Raw genomic sequence first — 17,721 nt, forward strand, 5'->3', positions numbered from 1 at the left:
TAAAAAGTACAAATCTGCCCACTACCACCGGCACTTTGGGCCAACAACTGACCAGTTTCAAGCATGCACTACTCTTACGAACGTCCCCAACGGGTCTTAAACGTAGATCTAAGGCTAGGCCTTAACAATCTGGGCACAGCGCTCAAAAAAGGACCTAACATTTTGGACAAAACAATAACGGGACAACTCGGGGAACATTTTTTGGCTAACCGGAACCCCGTTCATCGTTCCTTAACTTCGACCTATCCAACAAATACCCGTAAAAAGTTGGAAGAACCCATTTGGGGGATTGGTGCTGGAACGAGAGGAGTTAAAACTTTGCAGATTGCGTGAAGTTGAGGATCTGGAGGGGATTATAAACAAGCCCTTCTGTCTGTGAGCCTTTTCCTCCGCGGCCTGCTCCCGGAACTGTTCCGTGGCGGCGCCGGGAGAAAAGGGAAAGGGAGGGGGGGCATACTTAAAACCGTGCCGGGTAACCCGGAGGGGATAAGCCGAGCAGCTCTACCAAGCTTCCTCGGCCAGATTAGGTGCCTGTACTGTATACCATAAGCCATGCCTTATAAGGAGCTCATGTGAAATCTTTTCAGCGCTGCTGACGGCAAGACCCTTGTAGCCTACCGACGTTGTACGGCCTTACGAAGGGGGGGTAAGAGGAAAGCAGAAGGTACTTACGGTGGAGGGGGGAGACTGGCGGAGACCGTCCTTCATCTGCCTCTCTTCCTTTTCGAGAAGAAGTGCCCCGTAGACGCAAGAGAGTGGAGGTGGGTGAGGGGGCCCTCTGCGTTTGCTGACCGCTGGCCTTCTCTCCGGTTGCCACAGGACCAGAAAACAACTGTCCTCAGTCTGTCAACTAAGCAGCGTGGAAGATATCCCCCCTCCTCCTCCTCACAACACGCAGGCTTGTCCTGAGTGACAGAGGGGACGTCTGCCGTCAGCGGGTAAAGGCCAGTGACAGATGTAAGGAGGGGAGGGGGCTAGTTGTGTGTGAGTGCGAGGAGGGTATGCTTTGAGGGGGAGGGAGGAAGGCCTCCTGCCTAAAAAACAGCTGTTGAAAGAAAGCCGCTGACTCGATTTCCTCTCCAGTGTGACTTTAAACTGGTCCCACCTCCCCCAGATTCCACAGCAGTAGCAAAAGTGTTAGGGTATCGATATATATACACGCACTGATTGGCGCAAGCGATTCTGATCATGCATGCAAAGATCGGATGGAATTTTTTTGCATCATTTGTTGCAAAAGGACAACCAGCGACGTATGACAAAAGTGGGCAAATTTGGTATACGGGGGAAAATCATTTGTGGGGAGGGTTCCATGTCGTAAACGGGACCGGGACCGATCAGCATAATAAACTGAACAAATTAAAGAGCCAAGGGCCCATTCACATGATATTGATTTCTGTGTGCTACAACATAGGATCACAGCACGCTAGAAGCACAGGATAAAATTTAATGTATATATTAATGTATATATAATTTATGCTTGCTGCGCTCAATTGGAGTGCACGGTGTTGCATGTTTGCGCGCTGCGTTTCATTGGAGCGCGCAGTGATGCATTTTTACTTGCTGCGTTCCATTAGAGCGCACTGTGTTGCATTTTTGCGCGCTGCGTTCCATTGGAGCGCACAGTGATGCATTTTCGCTTGCTGCGTTCCATTGGAGCGCACATCGTTGCATTTTTGCGTGCTGCGTTCCATTGGAGCGCACTGTGTTGCATTTTTGCGTGCTGCGTTCCATTAGAGCGCACCGTGATGCATTCTTGCGTGCTGCGTTTTATTGGAGCGCACTGTGTTGCATTTTTGCTTGCTGCATTCCACTGAAGCGCACTGTGTTGCATTTCTGCTTGCTGCGTTCCATTAGAGCGCACCGTGATGCATTTTTGCGTGCTGCATTCCATAGGAGCGCACAGTGATGCATTTTCGCTTGCTGCGTTCTATTGGAGCGCACTGCGTTGCACTTTTGCTTGCTGCGTTCCATTGGAGCGCACAGTGATGCATTTTCGCTTGCTGCGTTCCACTGGAGCGCACTGTGTTGCATTTTTGCTTGCTGCGTTCCATCAGAGCGCACCGTGATGCATTCTTGCGTGCTGCGTTTCATTGGAGCGCACTGTGTTGCATTTTTGCTTGCTGCGTTCCACTGGAGCGCACTGTGTTGCATTTTTGCTTGCTGCGTTCCATTTGAGCACTTAGTGATGCATTCTTGCGTGCTGCGTTTCATTGGAGCGCACTGTGTTGCATTTTTGCTTGCTGCGTTCCACTGGAGCGCACTGTGTTGCATTTTTGCTTGCTGCGTTCCACTGGAGCGCACTGTGTTGCATTTTTGCTTGCTGCGTTCCATTAGAGAGCACCGTGATGCATTTTTGCGTGCTGCGTTCCATAGGAGCACTTAGTGATGCATTATCGCTTGCTGCGTTCCATTGGAGCGCACAGTGATGCATTTTCGCTTGCTGCGCTCCATTGGAGCGCACTGTGTTGCACTTTCGCTTGCTGCGTTCCATTAGAGCGCACTGTGTTGCATTTTTCTGGTAAAAATATGCACGCAAAATTATAGCCAATGGCAAATGAACTATGCATTTTAACCTGTACATTTTTCAAAAAAATATGTTGATATTTCCTATGTGCCTGCAGGAAGAAAAAAACGCAACGCAACATTTTAAAGTATTGCATTAAAAAAGCACTTCAAAAAGCATTATACGCTTTGTGGAAAAGGAGTGCGTTTTCTATCTCAAATGGGTTGAACGGGCCCATATTCAATAAAATCTGCAAAGACCAAAAGGCTAAAGGGCCCATTCACACCACGAAGCGAGATGCATCGACGCTCGCATTTTCGCGTGTTTAGTGTTAGGCAGCCCTTACAATTTGATTGGGATTAGATTGCCCTTCAACACATCCAAACAAGGTCCTGTTTTGTCAACACCCTCACCCCCGAGCAGCTGCGGCTACAAGTCTATGTTGGAGGTGCGCTATAGCATAACAGTACTGTCATGACAGCATTGTGTTGTGAATAAGCCCCCATTTATGAAAGTCTTAGGAACCATTTCATCCATCTAGTTCTGGGGGGGGGGGGGGGGGGGGGGTGTTCACTTAAAAAATACATTTTGCCAAATTTCTGGAGTTCAGCGTTAAAAGCAGACTAAAATCAGTACTAGGAATTTTCTCAGACCTGCCATGGAAGTTCGAATCTGATTAGTGATAAGAAATTCCGGCAGTGTTCTACAAGGGACCATGTGAGGTGCTCTCTGGATTCTTGCTGTAGTGGATTACAAGCAACTCACATAAAAGCACATCTCAAAACGTTTCATTTTGGCTCTGAACAGAGTAGCGAAGGGATGGACCTTCGGTCAAGTTTTTTTTTTCTATCGGTGTCCCTATATGGGGAGGTTGACCACTCTAGTTGAACCCTTGACCATGGCCACCGAAAAAGAAAAAAAGATGGGGAAATCCTGAAAGGAAAGGCAATGAGGAATCTTCAGATGGGAACACCTGTCTAAAGCTGGCCTTCAACTAGTTGACTTCTTAATATAAGTTTGTTCGAAAATCATACAAAAATGTTGTACGAAAACTCTACAAAAAAATTTACACAAATTTTACAAAAAAAAAAAAAAAATTGTACAAAAATTCTTCGTATGTTCCACAGCTTGGCAAACATTCACATTATGTTTCCCCAGATGTTCTCATCACTTCGGACAAAAACGAATGTCGATTTGACCCCACCAAGGATTCGAAAATGACCTGAACATTCCAAAAAACGAAAGACTGCTTACGAAATTTTATCAGTGTATAGCAGCTTTTTTTCGAGCAGATTTTTTTCCGAGCAGATTTTCCGATAGGAAGTTTTTCCGTCGGAAAAATTGAGAACCTGCTCTCTATCTAAGTCCGTCAGAAATTCCGGAAAAAGATGTGGCGTACACACGGTCGGAATTTCCAATGGAAAAAGTCCAATGGGAGATTTTCATCGGATATTCCGACCGTGTGTATGCCCCATCTTTTTCCGGAATTTCTGACGGACTAAGATAGAGAGCAGGCTCTCAATTTTTCCGAGGGGAAAAATTCCTAACGGAAAATAAGCTCGTCTGTATGGAATTTCAAAGGAAAAAAAAAAAACATTCATGCTCGAAAAAAAATTGACGCATGATCGGAAGCATTGAACTTCTTTTTCTCGCCTCTTCGTGGTGTTTTACGTCACCTCGTTCTTGACGGTCGAAAGTTCAGAGGACTTTTGTGTGACCGTGTGTATGCAAGCCAAGCTTGAGCGGAATTCCGTCGGAAAAAACATCAAACTTTTTTCCGACGCAAATTCCGATCGTGTGTACGGGGCATTAGAGGAAGAATTCCTCTGACTTTGGGACAATTTCTTTACCTGCCTGTTGCGTCCATGAGAAAAGAAGTGAAGAGAAAGTTCCCCCCTAGAACGCAAAAAATAACCTGGTCAGGGGTCTTCACCCTTCCTACTCTACCCCGAACTATAGAAAAAACGTATTGTCTATACATTGGCCTGGATTCACGTAGAGCGGCGCATCTTTGTGCCGGCGTAGCGCATCTCATATGCGCTACGCCGACGTAACTCTGAGAGGCAAGAGCAGTATTCACAAAGCACTCGCTCCCTACGTTGCGCCAGCGTAACGTAAATTGGCCGGCGTATGCCCGCCTAATTCAAAGTAGGAAGGTAATGGGCGTGATCCATTTAAATGAAGCTTGACCCCATGCAAATGATGGGCCGAACGAACGGTGCATGCGCGTGCATGCTCAGAATCACGTCAAATTTACGCCCTAAGATACGACGGCTCAATGCCTACGACGTGAACGTTACCTACGCCCAGCCCCATTCACATACGACTTACGTAAACAACGTAAAATACGACGGCTGTTCCCTGTTCCATACCTTAACATGACTTACCCCTGCTTTATGAGGGATAACTTTACGCCGGACATAAGCCTTACGTAAACCGCGTATATGAATGCGCCGGGCGCAAGTACGTTCGTGAATCGGCGTATCTCCCTCATTTGCATATTCGAATCGTAAATCAATGGAAGCGCCCCTTGCGGCCAGCGTAAATATGCGCCCACGATACGACGGCGTAGGAAACTTACGTCGGTCGGAAGAAGCCTATTTTCAGGCGTATCTAGTTCTGTGGGTACGGCGCACAGATACGACGGCACACATTTACACTTACGCGGCGTATCTCGAGATACGTCGGCGCAAGTGCTTTGTGAATCCGGGCCATAGACTTTAACCACTTAAGGACCCCCCACTGTATATATACGTCCTCTTTTTAAACATGGATATCTCAGTAACGGCAGCAGCTGCTGCCACAACTGAGATATCCATGTTTTCAGCTGGCGGCCGTGTAAACGATAACGGCGGTCTCCGCGGCGGATTCGCCGCGAGATCGCCGTTATCGGTGGCGGGAGAGGGGCCCCCCCCCCCCTCCCGCCGCTTTTCCGCGCCCTCCGCCGCTTACCGGAGCCGTCGGTAGCGGCGGAGGAGATCCGATGCTGCCGCCTTGTGTGTGAGGACTTGAGTGAGGGCAAGATGGCCCCCACCCGTCCTCATAGCTCTGCTGGGCGGAAGTGACGTCAAAACGTCAGTCCCGCCCAGCCTCTTAAAGAGACAATTTTTTTTCTGTCATTTTTTTAAATGACAAATTTTCCTTTTTTTTTTTTTTTTTTGCATTTAAGCCTAAATATGAGATCTGAGGTCTTTTTGACCCCAGATCTCATATTTAAGAGGACCTGTCATGCTTTTTTCTATTACAAGGGATGTTTACATTCCTTGTAATAGGAATAAAAGTGATCATTTTTTTTTTTTTTATATTTTAGTGTAAAAAATAATAAAATCAATAAAATTAAATAAGAAAACAAAAAAAAAAAATTTTTAAAGCGCCCCGTCCTGACGAGCTCGCGCGCAGAAGCGAACGCATACGCAAGTAGCGCCCGCATATGAAAACGGTGTTCAAATCACACAAGTGAGGTATCGCCGCGATCGTTAGAGCGAGAGCAATAATTATAGCCCTAGAGCTACTCTGTAGCTCAAAAAATGCAACTTATAGAATTTTTTAAACGTCGCCTATCTAGATTTTTAAGGGTAAAAGTTTGACGCCATGCCACGAGCGGGCGCAATTTTAAAGCGTGACATGTTGGGTATCATTTTACTCAGCGTAACATTATCTTTCACAATATATAAAAAAATTGGGCCAAATTTATTGTTGTCTTATTTTTTAATTCAAAAAAGTGAATTTTTTCCAAAAAAAGTGCGCTTGTAAGACTGCTGCGCAAATACGGTGTGACAAAAAGTATTGCAATGACCGCCATTTTATTCTCTAGGGTGTTAGAAAAAAAAATATATATAATGTTTGGGGGTTTTAAGTAATTTTCTAGCAGAAAAAAATGTTTTAGTCTTGCAAACACCAAATCTGAAAAACACCTGAGGTCTTTAAGTGGTTAAAGTCAACTCTCACTTAGTTAAAGTACTGGAAACCATATTGCTCCACCGAAACAAACGTTCTTTAAAAAAATCTAAAATATAAAGTTTAGTATAAGTTTTAAGAAAAAGTTTTATAGATTGTAAAAACTTTATTTTGTTAGTGGGGGGAGGTGTGAATGTTCATCCTCCTCCAGGGCCCCTGGTGGGTTTATGGCTCTTGGTGGCTCTTCAGCTGTCTGCATTGTCACTCTCTGTCACCGGGAGGAGGACATGTGTAATGATCAGATGCCAGCTGAAGGTGCTCTCCTCTGTCCAGCCAGTCACCAGCCTCATCATCAGCCTACCAGGCGGGTGGGGTGAGGGGGGGACGGGCAAGCACGGTGTCATCAGTGCTCATATATCATTTCCGGGATAGTCATTCTTAAAGGAGAACACAGACCTTTATTAAATAATATGACCACAAGAAATAAGAAGTAACTGCAGTGAGGTCAAGGTGCTCATCATAACATGACCAACATGGTGGCTTAGTGGTTAGCACTTGCAGCACTGGGGTCCCCGGTTGGAATTCTATCCAGGTCACGACCTGCATGGAGTTTGCATGTTCTCCCTAGGTTTCCACCGGGTACTCCAGTTTACTCTGACAACATCAAGGATTGTTCCTAGTATCTGAGATAGATTGTAAGCTCCTCAAGGGCAGGAATTGATGTGAATGATCAGCTATATAAATATTTATAATATTTACTGCTCAGGGGAGGGACCATTGTTGAACGGTGTGTTGTGTATAGTTCAACCAGAAAGGAAACCTCAACTAGGGTGCCCAAGTGTCCAGGATTTCCCGGGACTGTCCCACAATTGACATGTCTGTCCTGGGAACCGGGCACCTTCATTCTGGGACAATACAATGTCCCGGAATAAAATAGAGGACACAGCCACCCCCTACTAACTACATTTCTGGAGCTGGTTGCTAGGGCCAGCGCTGCCTGGCTTCTTGCAACCAGTGACAATTTACTCTCAGACAGTGAGGCCGGGAGCGAGGCCTGCGCCTAGTGCAGCACTGCTGTCCCCACCCACCTCAGCACCTCCTCCTTCTCTGGCACCCAGCGGCAAGCAGCAGGGACTGGTGCGATCTTCACTCTCCAGATAGTGACTCCACTTCTTTCCTTCTACGCACGTGGCTCATACAGAGAGAGTGACAGCACTGCATCTGGTGGCAGGCTATGGGTGGCAAGCGGCACTGCATCTGGTGGCAAGTGGCACATTCACCTGACAAATAACCCGCCACCAAATTCCCCATCAACCCCGATACTACATTTGACCCCGCCCCCCCCTCATCTTTTTTGGGGAAGGTGAGACTGGCAGTTTGGAAATGTGGTCACCCTAACCTCAACTATACATAGAAGTTGGGTGACCCCAATCTCTCGTTGGGTGACCCTCATCTCTCGTTGGGTGACCCTCATCTCTCGTTGGGTGACCCTCATCTCTCGTTGGGTGACCCTCATCTCTCGTTGGGTGACCCTCATCTCTCGTTGGGTCACCCTCAGCTCTCGTTGGGTCACCCTCAGCTCTCGTTGGGTCACCCTCAGCTCTCGTTGGGTCACCCTCAGCTCTCGTTGGGTCACCCTCAGCTCTCGTTGGGTCACCCTCAGCTCTCGTTGGGTCACCCTCAGCTCTCGTTGGGTCACCCTCAGCTCTCGTTGGGTCACCCTCAGCTCTCGTTGGGTCACCCTCAGCTCTCGTTGGGTCACCCTCAGCTCTCGTTGGGTCACCCTCATCTCTCGTTGGGTCACCCTCATCTCTCGTTGGGTCACCCTCATCTCTCGTTGGGTCACCCTCATCTCTCCCGTTTTGTGGAAAGCTGATGACTCCAATTGGTGAAGGCTCTGGAACCCACCTCTAACTGCATTGTGCATCATGCCTGAGAACGTATAGAACAGTGACGGCGAACCTTGGCACTACAGATGTTTTAGAACCACATTTCCCATGATGCTCGTGCACTCTGCAGTGTGCTTGAGCATCATGGAAAATGTAGTTCCAAAACATCTGGGGTGCCAAGGTTCACCATCACTGGTATAGAAGAAGGAGAACCTCAACAAAAGCAATTTTGATCAGGTTGGTCGTTCTATCCTTGACCGTTGTCACATCGCGGCAAAACGCGCCTTTAAATATCACGTGAAGCTCCTCGACCAAAAAGGAGCAAGAGCCTTTTTTGGATAACAACGCGCATGAGGACAGCCCATTGACGTGAATGGGCTGCCCTATGCCCGACACACGGAATCGCGCGAAAACCGCCCACACACAGTCATGAAGGTGGAATGCGAGTTCCGTGTGTGAGCGAGGCCTTAGGAACTCCAAAGGCTGCATTCGCATTATAGCATTTTGTGAAAGCGCGCATAGGCGCGCCGGCGCGCCACGTGCATAAAGCAGCCCATTCATTTTAATGAGCTGTCCAACGAGAGGCAAACTTGGCAAAGCAGCTCGTGCACCTTTTTGAGCTTCTAGTGGTTTTAATGCAAATTTTCTACCAAAAAAAAAGCATGTGTCTTGCGGCGTTTGCGGTTTTATTAACAATGACGCAAACGCGTCATGTGCTTTTCCTACCATTTTGTGCATATTCATAAAAACCCTATAGTGTGAATGCAGCCTAATGCCACGTACACACAATCAGATTTTCCATTGGAAAAACCTTGGATGGTTTTTCCGAACGGAATTCCGCTCAAGCTTGGCTTGCATACACACGGTCACACAAAAGTTCTCTGAACTTTCGACCGTCGAGAACGCGGTGACGTACAACACTACGACGAGCCGAGAAAATGAAGTTCAATGCTTCCGAGCATGCGTCTGAATTTTGCGCGTCGGTATTGCTACAGACGATATTATCTGAAAAATTGAGAACCAGCTCTCAATCTTTTGTTGGCAGAAATTCCGACAGCAAAAATGGAGCCTACACAACGTCGGAATTTCCGTTCAAAAGCTCACATCGGACTTTTGCTGTCGGAAGATCCGATCGCGTGTACGGGGCATAACAGTTATTACATCCTGGTTGGTGGTCACTTCCTGTTGAGTCTACAGGTACAGGAAGGAGGGAAATTCTATCCAATGGGGGTCACAACAGTAAGGTGAAGACCCCCTCATCACTCTTCGGAACGGAAGGTTTTGCTGTTTGTGTATTATGAGATTTCCCGCCTTTTCCTGTCATGGTGATAAGAGACAGGAAGTGAGGGGGAAGCTTCCTAATGGGATAATGGATAAAAAAAAAAACCTGACAGCCGTTTCCCCACTCAATAAAGGAAAAAAAACATAATTTGGACCTAAAGTAGATGAAAATGTGGTCACTAAAATCTGATGATCGGCTATAACGAACCTTGTTTAGGCACTTCCTGTTATATCGGTGCGTTGCGTTACAAAATCATAGGGTCACATCCCATTTTCAGTGCGTTAGGATGCCCTGGTAGTCCATTTATTTCAAAGGGCTGCCATGGAAAAAAAAGTAAATTGACCCCAAGGTCTCTAATGGTGGTCCTACACACTACTGCCTAGATTCACATACATTGCCGCAACTTTGCGGCGGCGTAGCTTAAGGCATTTAAGCTACGCCGCCGCAAGTTAGCGAGGCAAGTACATGATTCACAATGTACTTGCCTGCTAAGTTACGGCGGTGTAGTCTAAAGCGGGCGTGCGTAGGAGCGCCTAATTCAAATGTGTGTAAGGGGGCGTGTTTTATGTTAATGGGGCTTGACCTTACGTTTTTGACGTTTTTTTATCAACTGCGCATGCGCCAGGCGCCTACATTTCCCAGTGTGCATTGCGGCCAAGTACGCCGCACGGGCCTATTGATTTCAACGTGGACGTAAACGACGTAAATCACGATCCACGGACGACTTGTGCAAACGACGTAAAAATTTCGAATTTCGACGCGGGAACGGCGGCCATACTTGACATTACTATTCCAACTAGGGCCTAGCTCTAACTTTAGGCGGCCTATCTCTTACGTAAACGGCGTAAAAGTACTGCGTCGGCCGGGCGTACGTTCGTGAATCGGCGTATCTACTAATTTACATATTCTACGCCGACCGCAATGGAAGCGCCACCTAGCGGCCATCCGAAATATTGCAATCTAAGATAGGACAGCGCAAGCCGTCGTATCTTAGATATGTTTAAGCGTATCTCTGATTGAGAATACACTTAAACATAAGACGGCGTAGATTCTGAGTTAGGTCTGCTTATCTACTGATAAGTCGGCCTAACTCTTTCTGAATCTACCTATACAATTTTATTTCCGCTTTAACATATGCAAATCACCAGGTCTTTACACCCATGAGTTCTTAGGGAACTTGTGTTTCTCTGCTTTCTTTTGCACCTGGCTCCATTGCTAGCGAGAGAGTGGCAGATTAATTAAAAATAAATTAGTTTGGATGGCTTTCACCCATGAGTTCTAAGGGAGCTTAGAACTCATGGGTGAAAGACATTCAACTGTAGTGCCGGAAAAAAATGAGAAGGGGCAGAATTGGAAATTGTTCTCAGTACTACAGTTGAAATTGAACTCATGCATGCAAGCCATCTGGACCTGGTGATTTTGCATACGCTAAAAGCAGAACTACACCCTCCAATAACCTACAGCCAAGGTGGCTGCCATCTTGCGTTTCGCTCCTCTCTTTTGCACCTGGATCCATTACTAGGAAGGGAACAGCAGATTCAATTAATAATCAGTTCATTTGAGAAAGATTTCCAATTCAGCCCCTTCGAATGTTCTTGGCACTACAGTTGGAATTGAACAACTAAGTTCCCTAAGAACTAGTGGGTGTAAGCCATGGGTCTTAAAACTACGGCCCTCCAGTTGTTCAGGAACTACAATTACCATCATGCCTAGTCATGTCTGTGAATGTCAGTGTGTTATAGTGACTCATGGGATGTGTATTCTTACAACAGCTGGAGGGCCGTAGTTTGAGGATCCCTGGTGTAAGCCATCAGGACCTGGTGATTTGCACACATTAAAGCAGATCTAAACCCTCCAATAACTTCCAGCCAAGGAGGCTTCCATCTTGTGTTTCTCTTTTTGCTAGCAAGGGAGCTAGTTCGGATGGCTTGCAGCCACGAGTTCTTAGGGAACTTGGTTCAATTTCAACTGTAGTACTGATAAATAAATTTGAGAAAAGTTTTAAATTCTGCCCCTTCGCATTTTAATTCTATTTAATCTGCTGCTCCCTCACTCATAATGGTGCCAGGTGCAAAAGACAGGAGAGAAACACAAGATGGAAGCCTCCTTCGCTGTAAGTTATTGGAGGGTTTAGATCTGCTTTAATGTATGCAAAATCTGCAGGTCCAGATGGCTTACACCCACGAGTTCTTAGAGAACTCAGTTAAATTTCAACTGTAGTACTAAGAAATTATTTTAAGAAAAATAAGAAAGAAGGTGTTATTCCGCAAAATCACCAGGTCCAGGTGGCTGTAGTGCTGAAAAATTTCCAATTCTGCCCCTTCTAATTTTTTCGGCACTACAGCCGCCTGGACTTGGTGATTTTGCGGAATAACACCTTCCAATAACTTACAGCCAAGGAGGCTTCATCTTGTGTTTTTCTGCTCTCTTTTGCACCTGGCTCCAATAGTAGCGAGATAAATTAGAAATAAATTAGTTCGGATGCCTTGCACCCATGAGTTCTTAGGGAACTTGGTTTAATTTCACCTGTAGTACTGAAAAATGTATTTAAAAACAAAAATTAAATTCTGCTCCTTCAAATTATCTCGGAACTGCAGTTGAAGTTGAACGCCTAAGCTCCCTAAAATCTCAGGGGTGTAAGCCACCTGGACCTGGTGGATTTGCATACATTAAAGCAGATCTAAAAATTCCAATCACTTCCAGCCAAGGAGGATTCCATCTTGTGTTTCTCTCCTTTCTTTTGCACCTGGATCCATTGCTAGCAAAGGAGGAGCAAATTAATTAGAAATAAATTAGTTTGGATGGCTTGCACCCATGAGTTGTTAGGGAGCTTAGTCGTTCAACTTCAACTGCAGTTTCGAGAGAAATTTGAAGAGGCAGAATTAAAAAAAATTCTCAAACAAATTGATTGCTAATTAATCTGCCATTCCCTCGCTAGCAATGGATACAGGTGCAAAAAAGAGGAAAGAAAAACAAGATGGAAGCCTCCTTGGCTGTAAGTTATTGGAGGGTTTAGATCTGCTTTAATGTATGCAAATTGATTCAGGTGGTTTACACCCACAAGTTCTTAGGGAACTTAGTTCAATTTCAACTAAAGTAATGAGAAATGATTGAGAAAAAATTCCAATTCTGCCCCTTCTAATTTTTTCAGCACTACAGCCATCTGGACGTGCTGATTTTGCATACATTAAAAGCGGAACTACACCCTTCAATAACTTACAGCCAAGGAGGCTTCCATCTTGTTTTTCTTTCCTCTTTTTTGCACCTGTATTCATTGCTAGCGAGGGAGCGGCAGTTTAATTAGAAATAAACTAGTTAAGATGGCTTGCACCCATGAGTTCTTAGGGAACTTAGTCCAATTTCAACTGTAGTACTGAGAAATTAATTTGGAGAAAAGTTTTCAATTCTGCCTCTTCAAATTCTCCCGGAAGTGCACTTGAAGTTGAACGCCTACGCTCCCTAAAAACTCATGGGTGCAAGCTAGGGTTGTCCCGATACCACTTTTTTAGGACTGAGTACAAGTACCGATACTTTTTTTCAAGTACTCGCCGATACCGAATACCGATACTTTTTTTTAAAAGTGTCCCCAAATGCAGCCATGTCCCCCACGAATGCAGCCATGTCCCCCACAGATGCAGCCATGTCCCCCACAGATGCAGCCATGTCCCCCACAGATGCAGCCATGTCCCCCACAGATGCAGCCATGTCCCCCACAGATGCAGCCATGTCCCCCACAGATGCAGCCATGTCCCCCACCGATGCAGCCATGTCCCCCACCGATGCAGCCATGTCCCCCACCGATGCAGCCATGTCCCCCACCGATGCAGCCATGTCCCCCACCGATGCAGCCATGTCCCCCACCGATGCAGCCATGTCCCCCCATATGCAGCCATGTCCCCCATATATGCAGCCTTGTCCCCCATATATGCAGCCTTGTCCCCCATATATGCAGCCATGTCCCCCATATATGCAGCCATGTCCCCCACATATGCAGCCATGTCCCCCCATACCTAGATGCCGCCGCCTAGTTAATCAACGTGCGGGGAACATTACAGCTTTCATTTGAATAGCTGTGTGTTCCCCGCCGCGCCGCGCATAGACACTCCCCCTTGCTCGGGATTGGATGGGTGATCTGCACTTTGATAAGACAGATCACCCGTCCAATCCTGAGTAAGTGGGAGTGTCTATACGCGGCGGGGAAGAGACAGCTATTCAAATGAAAGCTGTAATGTTCCCCGCACGCTGATTAACTAGGCGGCGTTGCGGTATGATGCGGCGGCGCGCGAGGGGGGTGTAGTATCGGATCTGGCATCGGGAGCATTTGTGGGAGTACAAGTACTCCCGCAAATGCTCAGTATCGGTCCCGATACCGATACTGGTATTGGTATCGGGACAACCCTAGTGCAAGCCATCTGGACCTAGACCAAACCGCCACGGAAGTCAAAATCAAACGATTAGAAAACCGAATGAATGTCGTTCTAATGAAAAAAATGTCAAACACAAATGTACTATAGTAGACCGACCCAAGAATCACATGACCACATTAGTTAGATTTCGTTATCAAACCCCCTTTCCTTGCTTATCTTTATAATGGAGGGGGGAAGCGGCCCCCCACTCTGAGCCTGGAGGTCATCTAATGCAAACAGCTTAAGGGCCACTTGCTGTCCTGATAGTGTGTACAATGACCAGCTCTACAGATGAGGACTGATAAGGACAGGGACACCACCACATGAGGACTGATAAGGACAGGGACACCACACCATGAGGACTGATAAGGCCGCCACTGGGCAGAGGTGTGAAGGAAGTGATCCGTCACAGAGCCATGGGAAGGGTGGCTTTGGCCCGGGACCACATTACAAGGCGCATGTCTTTCGACATGCGTTTTGCGCCGTTATGCATTTTTGGGGCCTCATTCACAGGGGCGTGCCGCTCCATACCCCTAGGCCGTCTTCAGCCACCTGGGGGTTCCGATCTGTGCACTGGACCCGCATCGGATCGAGCATGCGCGTAAAGGTCTGTGCAAGTCCCGGTTCGCACCTATGCGTTTTTTTGCAGAAACGCACTACAGTCCATTTAACATGGTTTCACATGGGACACGTACACATCTGCATTTTTTCTTTTTAGTCGCTGCATTTTTGGAAAGGGGTCTTTTTTTTTTTTTTAAATACAAAACGCAAAGCTTATTTCGCCGTATTGGCGCAATAAACTGAAGAAGCTGCATAAAAAAGGATGTAGTGCGCTTTTGCAGCGATTTTGCCACGATAACCGTGATTTCTCAGGGCTAGATTCAGATAGCCCGCCGTAACTTTGTGCGGGCGTAGCGTATCTCAGATACGCTACGCCGCCGTAACTTAGTGAGGCTGGGGCTGGATTCACAAAGAACCTGCGCCCTAAGTTACGGCGGCGTATCGTAAATCTGCGAATTCAAATTGAAGAGGTGGGCATGTTTTATGTAAATAAAACATGAACCCACGTAAATGACGTCTCTAACGAACGGCGCATGCGCCGGCCGTGAACGTATCCCAGTGCGCATGCTCCTAATCACGTCACAAATAGTCAATGCTTTCGACGTGAACGTAATTTGCGCAAAGCCCTATTCGCGAACGACTTATGCAGACGACGCAAAATTCGACGCTGTCCCGACGTCCATACTTAACATTGGATAAGCCTCACATAGCAGGGGTAACCTTACGCCGGAAAAAGCCTTACGTAGATGACGTAAAAAAAAAATCCGTCGGGCGCTAGTACGTTTCTGAATCGGCGTATCTTGCTCATTTGCATATTCTACGCCAAAATCAACGGAAGCGCCACCTAGCGGCCAGCGTAAATATGCACCCTAAGATACGACGGCGTAGGAGACTTACGCCGGTCGTATCTTAGCAACATTTAAGCGTATCTCAATTTGAGAATACGCTTAAAGATACGACGGCGCAGATTCGGACTTACGACGGGCGTATCTACTGATACGCCCATCGTAAGTCTTTCTGAATCCAGCCCTCCGTTTTTAATCTGCCCAACAACAAAAATTGGGCAAAAAAAAATAAACGCAAAACACAAACGCAGCAAAATCGCATGTGCAAAACCGCAAAGCCAAATGCACTGCAGAACGCACCAAATCGCAAACTGCATAGCTGTGAACCGAGCTCAAGTCCGTGTTGCCGGCTGCCTGTCATTGATTGGCCGCCTGCTACCATCACACCCATGCGATGCGATTCAGGTGCGGGGAGGGGGGGGGGGGATGTGATGCGATTTTAAACCACACAAAATGTATATGTCTCAAATTGCACCGCACAGACATCGCAAGCGACGTGCACACGCGGCGTCTGCGTCGCACAAGTGTGAACCCAGGCTTAAAGGTGGTTTTAGATCAGGGGGTCTCAAACTGGTGGCCCTCCAGCTGTTGCGGAACTACAAGTCCCATCATGACTCCCATCATGCTTGTAACTGTCAGCCTTGCAATGCATCATGGGACTTGTAGTTCTGCAACAGCTGGAGGGCTGCCAGTTTGAGACCCCTGATTAGACGTTTTGCTTTTTATTTGATGTGTTCTTTGGGATGTGTTAATGTTGCTGGTGTCTTGTCATGCAGGAAAAAACGCACCAAAAAATAAAATAAAAATGCACATACATTCCATTGAAGTCTATTGAGCCAAACATGCATTGCGTGGCGTTTAAAAAATAAATAAATATAAGTAAATAAATAAAACATTTATAAAAGTAAATGCATAAAAAAAATAAAAGTAAATAAATAAAAAATAAATAAAATAAGGAAATAAAGTAAATAAAAATTAAAAGTAAATAAATAAAAAAGTAAATAAAATTAATAAAATAAGTAAATAAAAGTAAATAAATAAAAGTAAATAAATAAAAAATAAAAGTAAATAAATAAAAAATAAATAAAATAAGGAAATAAAGTAAATAAAAATTAAAAGTAAATAAATAAAAAAGTAAATAAAATTAATAAAATAAGTAAATAAAAGTAAATAAATAAAAGTAAATAAATAAAAAATAAAAGTAAATAAATAAAAAATAAATAAAATAAGGAAATAAAGTAAATAAAAATTAAAAGTAAATAAATAAAAAAGTAAATAAAATTAATAAAATAAGTAAATAAAAGTAAATAAATAAAAGTAAATAAATAAAAAATAAAAGTAAATAAATAAAAAATAAATAAATAAAAAATAAATAAATAAAAGTAAATAAATAAAAGTAAATAAATAAAAGTAAATAAATAAAAATTAATTAAAAGTAAAAAATAAATAAAAGTAAATAAATAAAAAATAAATAAAATAAGTAAATAAAAATTAAATAAAAGTAAATAGATAAAAAATAAAAAACAGTAAATAAAAAAAATAATAAAATAAGTAAAAAAAGTAAATAAATAAAAAATAAATAAAAGTAAATAAATAAAATAGGTAAATAAAAGTAAATAAATAAAAAATAAATAAAATAAGTAAATAAAAATTAAATAAAAGTAAATAGATAAAAAAGTAAATAAAAAAAATTATAAAATAAGTAAATAAAACAAAATAAAAAATAAATAAGTAAATAAAAGTAAATAAATAAAAAATAAATAAAATAAGTAAATAAAATAAGTAAATAAATAAAAAATAAATAAAAGTAAATAAATAAAAAAATAAATAAGTAAATAAAATAAATAAGTGAATAAAATAAGTAAATAAATAAAAAATAAATAAAAGTAAATAAATAAAAAATAAATAAAATAAGTAAATACAAAAATATAAATAAATAAAAATAGAAAAAATAAATAAATTGAGAAATATATCCCTACACCTTTCCAAAAAAAACGCAGCGGTGCAATCTGCATAGATCTGAACGTGACCCGGAGGAAGGAATGGAATGTAGTGCGTTTCTGCAGAACGCATAGGTGTGAACCAAGCTGTAAGACATACGAAGGGGTCCACGTGAAGGAGCCCCAACACACATTCAGGTTTTTATTTATTTATTGTAAGAGCTGCAGAGCATTGTGAGTCTGGCTTTGAGTCCTACGAATCATGGTGCCTGTGCTTTTTTTTATGGCTGTGTTCACAAATGTCTGACACAGATCAGCCCCCTAGCTGCAGCCTCTCAAGTTACAATGTACAGTCTGAGTGATCACTGGGGGGGAGGGGAGACGGACAAAATGCTTCC

General features: G+C 44.3%; 1 protein-coding gene across 13 annotated transcripts in view; it reads right to left on the reverse strand.

The window, feature by feature from the left end:
- MEF2D (myocyte enhancer factor 2D) overlaps nt 1–17,721 on the reverse strand; it is a 309,684-nt gene that overhangs the window by 166,081 nt on the left and 125,882 nt on the right. Inside the window, exon 1 of one of the 13 annotated variants that reach the window (XM_040332928.1) lies at nt 673–1,174. The exons of the other annotated variants lie outside the window; for them this stretch is intronic. The gene's annotated coding sequence lies outside the window, so the exon portion shown is untranslated. Of the gene's footprint in view, nt 1–672; nt 1,175–17,721 lie in introns of those variants that run through there. 13 annotated transcript variants of the gene reach the window in all.

Source organism: Rana temporaria, chromosome 13, assembly GCF_905171775.1.
Source record: "Rana temporaria chromosome 13, aRanTem1.1, whole genome shotgun sequence".
In the NCBI taxonomy this organism is placed as follows: Eukaryota; Metazoa; Chordata; class Amphibia; order Anura; family Ranidae; genus Rana; species Rana temporaria.